This window comes from Salvia miltiorrhiza, chromosome 3 (assembly GCF_028751815.1).
Source record: "Salvia miltiorrhiza cultivar Shanhuang (shh) chromosome 3, IMPLAD_Smil_shh, whole genome shotgun sequence".
Lineage (NCBI taxonomy): Eukaryota > Viridiplantae > Streptophyta > Magnoliopsida > Lamiales > Lamiaceae > Salvia > Salvia miltiorrhiza.
Genome location: NC_080389.1, coordinates 25,033,145 through 25,043,027, shown reverse-complemented (window position 1 = coordinate 25,043,027; position 9,883 = coordinate 25,033,145).

The following is a 9,883-nucleotide window of genomic DNA, read 5'->3' as shown; positions in this document are numbered from 1 at the left end:
AAACCTCATCTCCCACAGATATACTTCAGACAGCACCTCTCTTTCAAAGGTTGAGGTAAGCAAGTCCTATTCCTCCAAATTCTATTCTAGTGAAGCCAAATGATTGCTTATGACTATGTCTGCTAGAAAGTTCCTGAATGAATGTCATGCTGAAGAAAAATTCTTTCAAAAATATATGCTTGATGTGCTCTTGCAAGATATGGGGATGTAGGGGACCATTATGAATGTGTTTGGATATGATGAGAAGAACTGTGAGTAACGTTCATGGATATGATTGGTAGATTGTTAGGATATTCTATGCTAGTTTGGTGAGTGAAGCCTTCAATGTTGAGTTTGTGAAACATGAAAATGTGTGTGTTTGATATTATGAGGTATTTGTTTTTTCTCCTACTACCGTTGATAAATCATTTGTTATGGAGAATGTTGATTCCTCTGTTAGCAATATTGATGAAAACGAAATGTTGCTGATGTTGACTGGTGAAAAGCTGACCGAATGGACATCAAATTGTTGCCTTTGGCTAATATGGAAGCATGTTTATCTGCACAAGATCGATGTCTACAAATGGATGCCGAGTAAAAACACCACTGTGCTCACTCATGATCAGGCTAAATTTCTTCATGAAGTTTGTAAGCCTCTTATTTTTATATTTGGTGAATTGATGTTAGCTAACATCAGTCGTGCAACATCCAAGTCAGCAGGCTCTTGTATGCTTCTCTAGACCAACATTACCCACTACTTATTGATTGTGTGAAGGATCTTCCCTATAGTCCAACAAAGCTTGGTGGACCCATAATTGCTTAGAATGATCTTAATAATGAGGAAGAATTCTTATGGAGCCACGAAGGGTGAGAAAAATGTTGTTGATGCTATAACTGCCTGGGGTACAGATGCTGAATCCAATGTTACTAACATCTCCACTTCAAAGACACACTTGTTTGTAGGCTCTTATTCTCATTCCAAGAAAGGCAAAGAGCTCATAAATGCTGATTCCAGATCAAAAGAGGTGGATGTTGTTATTGATATTAATGAACTAAAGAAGGCTGTGGTGGAATTTTGCAACTTTCTAAGACCAAGTCAAGAATGTATGGTAGAAAGCACGAAAAAAAATGGGCGATGCCATCATTGCATGGTTTGAACACCTGGAGGAAGTGTACAAACAACTTCTAAATTTTCTTCCTTCAACAAAAAAGGGGGAGTAGATTCTGATTTCCTGATCAACTGATATTGATGCCTGTACTAATGCAACTGGTGTTGATATGTTGAAGTTTGATGTTAGGGAGTGGTTTTTGATGCATTGTCATCTGTTTTTGTGGTGTTTTCACACCTTTGGATGTTTGTGGTGTATGAGCACCTGTTATCTTAGTTTTTTTTTTATCTGTTGTCGTTCCAACATTTCCTTATTTTTGATATACTGTTAGTATATTGTGTTTTGTGTTGAGCTTCTGAATTCCCAGATCCCAACATCGCAAATGAAGCTCTTAGCCTTCGGCCGACCTTCAAAAGGTTGAGGGGGAGATTTGAAGTTCAATACTTGTTGTGTTTCACTGGCATTTGTTTTGCATGTTTCAGTGTTGCTGAATTTAGGGAAAGTTTCAAACTCTCTCGTAATTTGTTTCAAAGGCATTGTTGTTCCAACATTCCCTCTGGACTGTGTTGAGGTTGTCACCTCTTGTTTGTTTCAGGGGGAGTGTTGTTTCAATGTCTTTTCTGAACTATTTTGAGGTTTACCTCTTATGTGATTTAGGGGGAGTTTCAAACTCTCTCGTAATTGTTCCAAATGGAATGTTGTACCAACATTTGTTATGGATTGTTTTGAGGTTTACCTCTTGTTTGTTTTAGGGGGAGTGTTGTTCTAACATCTCTTCTGAAATGTTTTTGAGGTTTAACTCTTGTTTGATTAAGGGGGAGTTTCTAACTCTTTCTTGATCTGAAAACCTGTAACATAGAATTCTTTTCTGTATATAGTTTTTGTTTGTTTTGGTTTTTGTTGCAGGAAGGAAAAGATTAAGAGGGAGATTGTTAGAGTCAATGCTAACTCCTACAATGTTGGGACCGATGTTGAGAACATACGTATTTTCAATGTTGGGTGGAATGTTGATAACATTCATGGTGTCAACGTTTCTGGGTTTGAACCAACATTCTGGAGTCTGCCTTGACTCCATACTTTGACTCTTCATTGATAATTGTATATATTTAATCTTTACCTTTCTTTCACGTTTTCTTATTCTTTGGTTGTGAAATAACAATTTTATGCTTGTTGACCACATTTCTAATAAGTGGATAGGCGGTTATGCATGGTTCTAAGTAGTGGGCAGGTTGTTCTATTTTTCAGGAACCATGATCTCATAACCAACATTCCAAGGCTGGTCGACTAGCAGTTTTTGAATATGGATTGCAGCAGTTATAGGAAGGTTCTTGAAGTGGGAAGTGGATGAAACTAACCACGACATGAAGGCCTATAAATGCAGCAAGAAGCTTCAATCTTTCTTACGTTTTGGGAGTGCGTTTTCACCGACCTAACATTCGCTCACAACCAACTCGTCACTTTGACTTGCTGCAAACATGACACTAGTTCTTCAAACCTTACTTTGACGGAGGAGTCTTAGGTAGTCAATCTGTAAAGGCTCACTCTGTATTGACGGGAGGTCAAGGGTAAGGGTTGAAGATCGAGGAAATTGGAGCGTAGCAAACTGTTTTGTCCGAATATTTCGGTTGTGTTGTTTCAACATTCCTGCTGCAAACGTGATACTGATTCTTCAAGAATTACTTTGACGAAGGGGGACTTAGGCAGCTAATATGTAAAGTCTCACTTTATATTGATGGGAGGTCAAGGGCAAGAATTGAAGTACAAAGTCATTGGAGCGTAACAAGGTGTTGTGGTTCTGTGTTGATTCGACATTCTAGTGCAGAAAATAGATATGTTAATTTGTCATAGGCAGAAATTCTGTTAAGATAGATCTCCAAGAGATCCAAATCTGTACTTTATTTTGTTGGTTCAACATAGTGTTTTTAGCCTTGAGGCGCTCACGGGTTATTTATATAATCCGTGAAAAAAGTATTCATGTATGTTATTCTTTTCCGCTGCGTGTTGGTGTCAATGTTATTAACATTCTGTTGATAACATTCTTCCCAACATTACTCTTTTATTTACACAGTTATACTTTGTTGGTAATTTGGGGCACTAAATTCTTTCAATATGTAAGTTAATATTATTATTATTATTATTATTATATATATATATATACATTTATTATTAATTATATTTATTAAGATTAATTTTTATCGAGATAAAATAAATAAGAAAATTTATTAATTGAGATTATATGTAAGTTAATATTATTATATATATATATTTATATACACATTTATTATTAATTATATTTATTAAGATTAATGAATTTTCATATGAAACGTAATAGTTAATTAATTAATAAATAATGAAAATTATACATGATAAATTATTGAAATGGAACAATTCTAAACCTGCCATATACGCTAAGATTCTTATTATAAAGAAGATTCTCCATTGCATGCAACATCGGTGTCAGTATAAAAGTTAATTCAAAGTTTCGATACATGCTGACAGAAGGAAGAATCTATGCATGATTGATATTTCGTTTATACTAATTACTCCCACAAAATAAACTATGAAAATTAAAAATAGTTATATAGTATAGCCGATTCAAAAAGTGGATATACAGTGTAAGAAACTTTAACAGATGAGTTATTCTTATATTTTCCCACAAATATTACTGCGAAACGGATTGAATTTCGATGAAAGAAACATGGATACAAGAGCCTTTACAAGTAAGACCTATTCCCCGTACAATTTAGGATGCTGATTTTGGCGGGGCCGCGGTGATTTTGGCACGTTGCACATTGTTTACCCAAACAAACAATGATAAATTAAAACGCGTAGCTATTGAGAAGAAGAAAACAAGTGAGCCCGATTCTCACCCCAAGCAACAACTGCTGCCTTTTCTTCTCCTCTGTCTACAAAAGAAACCACCTCCACCTTCAACCGCAAAATGTACACACAGATACACGCACCATAGGCAACCCAATCACTACCCAGGAACCTAAATTGCCCCGCCGCGCAACCCACGACGACGTTGCCGACCAAGAAACTGAATATCCCGCAGTCGTGAGGGCAGAGTAGGAGGGCAAGGTTAGCCAGCCACGCCACCGCCAACAAGAGGAGCGCTACCGCCTGATCCGCCGATGTTAGCCGGAAGAAGAAGCTCTGGCAAAGAATCGCGCTCGCCATCCCTATCGAAAAATCCATCACCCTCCCATTCTTCTCCATCATCTTCCTCACCTTCGAAAAAACCCTAATTTCTCGGATAGCCTCGTCGCCGGTGATGGAGGCGTGGGCGGCCAGGGTGAAGAAAGCAGAAAACAAGACCGAAAACATCAAATAGGGGATATGCATTCCACCGCAGAGAATAAACAATACACACATGAAAGAGTAGTGGAAGAGCAGCGCAAACTGCTGCTCCCCGACGGCGGCGAAATGAGCGTGGTAGATGACGATGATGTTGGAGAGGAAGATGGAGAAATACCACGCGAATGGATCGCCGGGCGACAGGAAATACAGAAGCGGAAACAGAGCAACCGCCACAGACTGGGAGTAGAAGAAGACGGGGCCAACGAAACGCTCCGCCCACGGCAGGAAATAGAATATCACGACGGAGGTGTTGGCGGCGGAGTAGATCGGGAAATACCAGGCGAAGGATTCATCGGCGGCGATGGCGGCGAAGCCCAATGGGAATATTGCGAAGGCGAACCAGAGATAGTATGTTTGCGTGCGGATCTTCATCTTGGAGCGGAAGACGAGGGCGTGGGTGGCGGAGTGGCAGGCTGCTGCGGCGAAGAACAGCTTCAATGGGAAGAGGATCGCCGGAGAAACTGAGGTCGGGGAATCTGTGTTGCCCAGAACCTCCATTGCTATGTATAGTGAAAACACTCCGATCATGGACCAGAAGGAGAAATACATCCATGCCGGAATTTCCATTTTTCTGATCTTGACTTGTTTGGAAATTTGGATGGAATTTTGGGAGGAACTGAGAATAATAGGAATTTCCATTTTTCTGATCTTGACTTGTTTGGAAATTTGGATGGAATTTTGGGAGGAACTGAGAATAATAGGAAACGTGAGGATTTCCATTTTTCTGATCTTGACTTGTTTGGAAATTTGGATGGAATTTTGGGAGGAACTGAGAATAATAGGAAACGTTGACATTGCTCATGTGGTTCTAGAATTCATGGTTGACTAATGAACTATATCAAAATAATCTATATCTATTATTATTCCATAATATTAAACACAATCACCAATTTCATCACCATAGCCTCATACTAAAAATAATATAATTATACTATTGTATCCCTATAACCTCCATTTAAAATTTACCCCTAGGGAAGGCGCACCGCCAATGACCTACCTAATCTACGTGCAATATCAGTGTTCATGTGAAAATGTGTGTGCACAGAAGGAAACCAAGAGTCAAAATGAGTCCAGACAATCAATGCAGTCACACTCCACAAGAAAACACGCAGACACAACTCGAATTGAGGAGATACACAACACAGACACAATAAGACAAGAGAAATGCCCCGCGACTGGAGACTAGAATAAATAGGAAGACGATCAAATAACAGATGTCACAGGAAAACCGAAATGGTGAGAGTAAAACACTCACTCCACATATTAGCAAACAAAGTCTGTCTGGGCAGCCATCTTCAAACAAGATCCCAAGCAAAGGAAGTCGAGAACTCACCGTGGCTGGTCAAATCCCAATGCATCACATCCTTCGTCCCCATCACCATCGGCGTCCAGCTCAAGGCATCAATCAAATCAGCAGGAAGATCATGTAAGTCACATAAATCATGCACGCGAGTCTCACCTCAAGCAAAGTCATGCCAAAACTTACAAACTCGAGGGAAAGTGTTAAACATACTGTAAACTGAGAGAAAAGTAGAGAAGAGATTTGGAGAGAGTGATTTTCTGTATTCAAAGACTTAAGCAAATACAAAGTATTTACAAAATATATAAGCGAGCAGAGTAACCGCTCCTAACTACTCTAACTGCTCCAGCTAACAACCTAACAAACTAACAAACTTGCTGACTGGACTGCTGACTCATAGCTGACTCAGCTATGCTGACTCATACTCTTAACATACTCCCAAAAAGATTTATCTATATGTAATCAGCCTGGTTGTACAAGTTTTAACTTTGAACGAAGTAAACAAAAACGAGACTCCGGGAGTGGTTTGGTGAAGATATCGGCGACTTGATCTTCAGTTGGAACATGTCCTACTTCAATGATTTTCTCCATTACTTTTTCCCGAACGAAGTGGATGTCGACCTCAACATGTTTTGTGCGCGAGTGGAAAACAGGATTTGCTGAGAGGGCAACGGCTGCTGTGTTGTCACACCAAACTTGATGAGGATGAGTAAATGGGAGTGCCAACTCTTGACAAAGCGACTGAAGCCACATGAGTTCAGTGGCAACATTTGCAAGGGAGCGATACTCCGATTCAGCACTACTCCTAGAAACTAAAGGCTGTTTCTTTGAGCTCCAAAGCAATAAATTGTCACCCAAGAAGACACAGTGACCTCCGGTAGAACGATGATCATCGGGACAACTGGCGTAGTCCGCATCCGAAAAACCAGTAAACTTGACTGCAGAGGAAGAGGTGAACTGAAGAGCAAGTTGAGAAGTACCCTTGAGATAGCGCAAAACTCTTTTGCAAGCAGCCCAATGCTGATCAGATGGAGATGATAAGAACTGACTCAGTTTGTTAATGTTGAAAGCTATATCTGGACGAGTTAAAGTGAGATATTTCAATGCTCCAACAGTGCTTCGATACAGCGATGGATCAGAAAAAGGTGTACCATCAGTTTTAGAGAGCTTTGGAGAAGTTACCATAGGTGTGGGACATGGTTTACAGGAGGTCATACTGGTTTTGGCAAGAAGATCATGCAGATACTTTGACTGACATAGATTGTAAGTGGAGGAGTTTGGCTTGGCTACCTCTATGCCAAGAAAATAATGTACCTCACCAAGATGTTTGAGAGCAAAGGTATCATGAAGTTGCTTGATCAGTTGGAGTACATAAGCCGAATCATCCCCTGTGACAAGTATATCATCCACATAGACAAGAATTAAAGTGAGAGCACCACCTGAATTTTTGTAGAATAGAGAGAAATCCGAGCTAGAGCGTTTGAAACCAAGTTCATAGAGATAACCCCTGAGCTTATCATACCATGCACGAGGAGCCTGTTTGAGACCATACAAGGACTTCTGCAATTTGCAAACATAATCAGGATGAATGGGATCCTCAAAGCCTTGTGGCTGCTGCTTCATATAAATGACATCTTCTAAATCACCATTCAAGAAGGCATTGTTAATGTCTATTTGTTGCACAGACCAACCTTTTGAGGCAGCAATACTGAACATAAACCTTATAGTAGAGGCCTTCACAACAGGGCTAAAAGTTTGCAAATAGTCAACACCCGCAATTTGCTCAAACCCCCTGGCTACTAATCGAGCTTTTAGCTGATCTAGAGTTCCATCAGATAAGGTTTTGACACGAAAAACCCATTTATTGCTTATAACCTTGTAGCTGGGATCAGATGGTAAGAGGATCCATGTACCTTTAATCCCTAGTGCAGCAATTTCTTTATTCATGGCAGAGAGCCATCCAGGATGAGCAAGTGCCTCCTCCACAGACTGCGGTAGAGAGGGAAGAGAACTGGAATCTTGCTTAGAACTGTCAGGTAGAAACTCATGGACAATAAGATCAGTAGAGTTAGACTCATTATTCACTTCAACATAAAAAACTTGAGCTATAAAGCTTTTGGGTTTGAAAATCCCATGTTTGGCTCTGGTGATCATTTGATGAGCATTTGTATGTGGTGGATGATGAGTGACAGTAGGTGATGGTGAATGGGAAGTGACAGTAGGAGGAGTTGGATGAGCAGATGATGGTGAGGAGGAAATGTCAGGGGAAGATGTTATGACATCTGAGGATGTAGATGATGAAGTAGTATGATGTGTGGAAGGAGAGGCTGAAGAGCCTTGAGTGGAAGGTGGAGATGAGACAGGAGATGGAATTTGTGGAAGGTGAGGGAGCTCTGGAAAAATGAAGGAGGAAGAAGGGCTGGGAGATGGGGTGGGAATAGAGGATGGAAAAAGTGTAGAGTAGGGAAACTCGGACTCATTAAAACTCATTGTGTCTGTAATATAAATTCTGTTATCAGCACCAATGCATTTGTACCCTTTATGTGACTCACTATAACCCAAAAATACACACTTAGATGATCTATATTGGAGTTTATGCTGTCTATATGGTCGTAAGTAAGGAAAGCAGGCACAACCGAATACTTTTAAGAGGCTATAGTCAGGTGGTTTATGAAATAAAAGTTCAAAAGGAGTACTGTGATTAAGAGTTGGTGAAGGAAGCCTATTTATGAGATAAACAGAGGCTGAGAAGGCATCCCACCAGTATGTAGATGGAAGTGCAGCTTGAGCTAAGAGAGTAAGACCGGTGTCTACAATGTGTTGGTGTTTCCTTTCAACTTTTCCATTTTGTTGATGAATATGAGGGCAAGGATGTTGAAAATGAATGCCTAAAGTTTTGAGATGTTGAACTAGGGATCTGAATTCACCCCCCCCACCCAATCAGTTTGTAAGGCTTTAATGGTTACACCAAATTGACAATTGACTAAGGCTATGAAGTTTTTAACAATTTCAGCAGTTTGAGATTTGACAGTGAGAGGATAGATCCAAGAATATCTACTGTAGTCATCAACAAACACAATATAGTATTTATATCCATTTAGAGAAGAAACATAAGAGGGACCCCATAAATCAGAGTGGACTAGCTCAAAAGGTGAAGATGTTTTAATAGGCTGAGTAATGTGAGACTTTTGATGTAGCTTTCCCATTTTACAAGCATCACTGAAGGTTAGTTTAGATGAGCTAAAAGGTATTTTTAATGTAGCACATACTTTTGCTAGGGTATGGGGGGCAGGGTGTCCAAGACTTCGATGCAAAATATCCAAATTTTGGGTACAAACACCAGCAAATTGAGAAGTTTTATTACAGATTACAAGAGCTTGATCAGAGTTCAGAAGATTCCTACCTCTAGATTCTGATACAGAACAGATGTTATCAGAATGATTACATGAGACTGAAGTAGATGAGTTACAAGGCTTAATGGAAGAACTCTTGCAAAGAGAGGAGAGATCAAGCTGATACAGCCCTTTATGCAGATGGCCCTTCAAGAGAATCTTGCTGGTTTGGAGATCCTTGACAAAACAGCAAGTGTGATTAAATTCAATTGAAACTTGATTATCTTTGGTAAATTGTGAAATGCTAAGCAAGTTTTTGGTGATTTGGGGAACATAGAGGATGTTGTTGAGTAATAAGGATTGTTTTGTAAAGGTAGGGGAAGGAAGAGAGGTGCAGCCTATAGAAGAGATAGGGAGAGAATTACCATTGCCAACCACAAGATGTTCTTGTCCAATGTAGTCTTTGCTTATAGCCAAGTTTTGCATGTTGTTGGTGATATGAGCAGTAGCTCCACTGTCCATATACCAGTGAGGATCTCCCTGCATATCATCTTGAGGAAGATTAGATTCAATAGACATTCCAGTAGCATCAGAGTAAAAAGCTTGAGGAGATGTAACAGTGTTATCAGTGAAGTGTATGTCAAATCTTTTGAAACACTTTATAGCAACGTGGCCATTGCGACCACATAATTGGCAGGTGATGATTTTGCTTGTAGCTGATGATCTGCCACCTCGATTTGCCATGCCTCCACGGCCAGAACTTGGACCTCTACCTCCTTTGTAGGCAATGTGGGCAGTAGGTT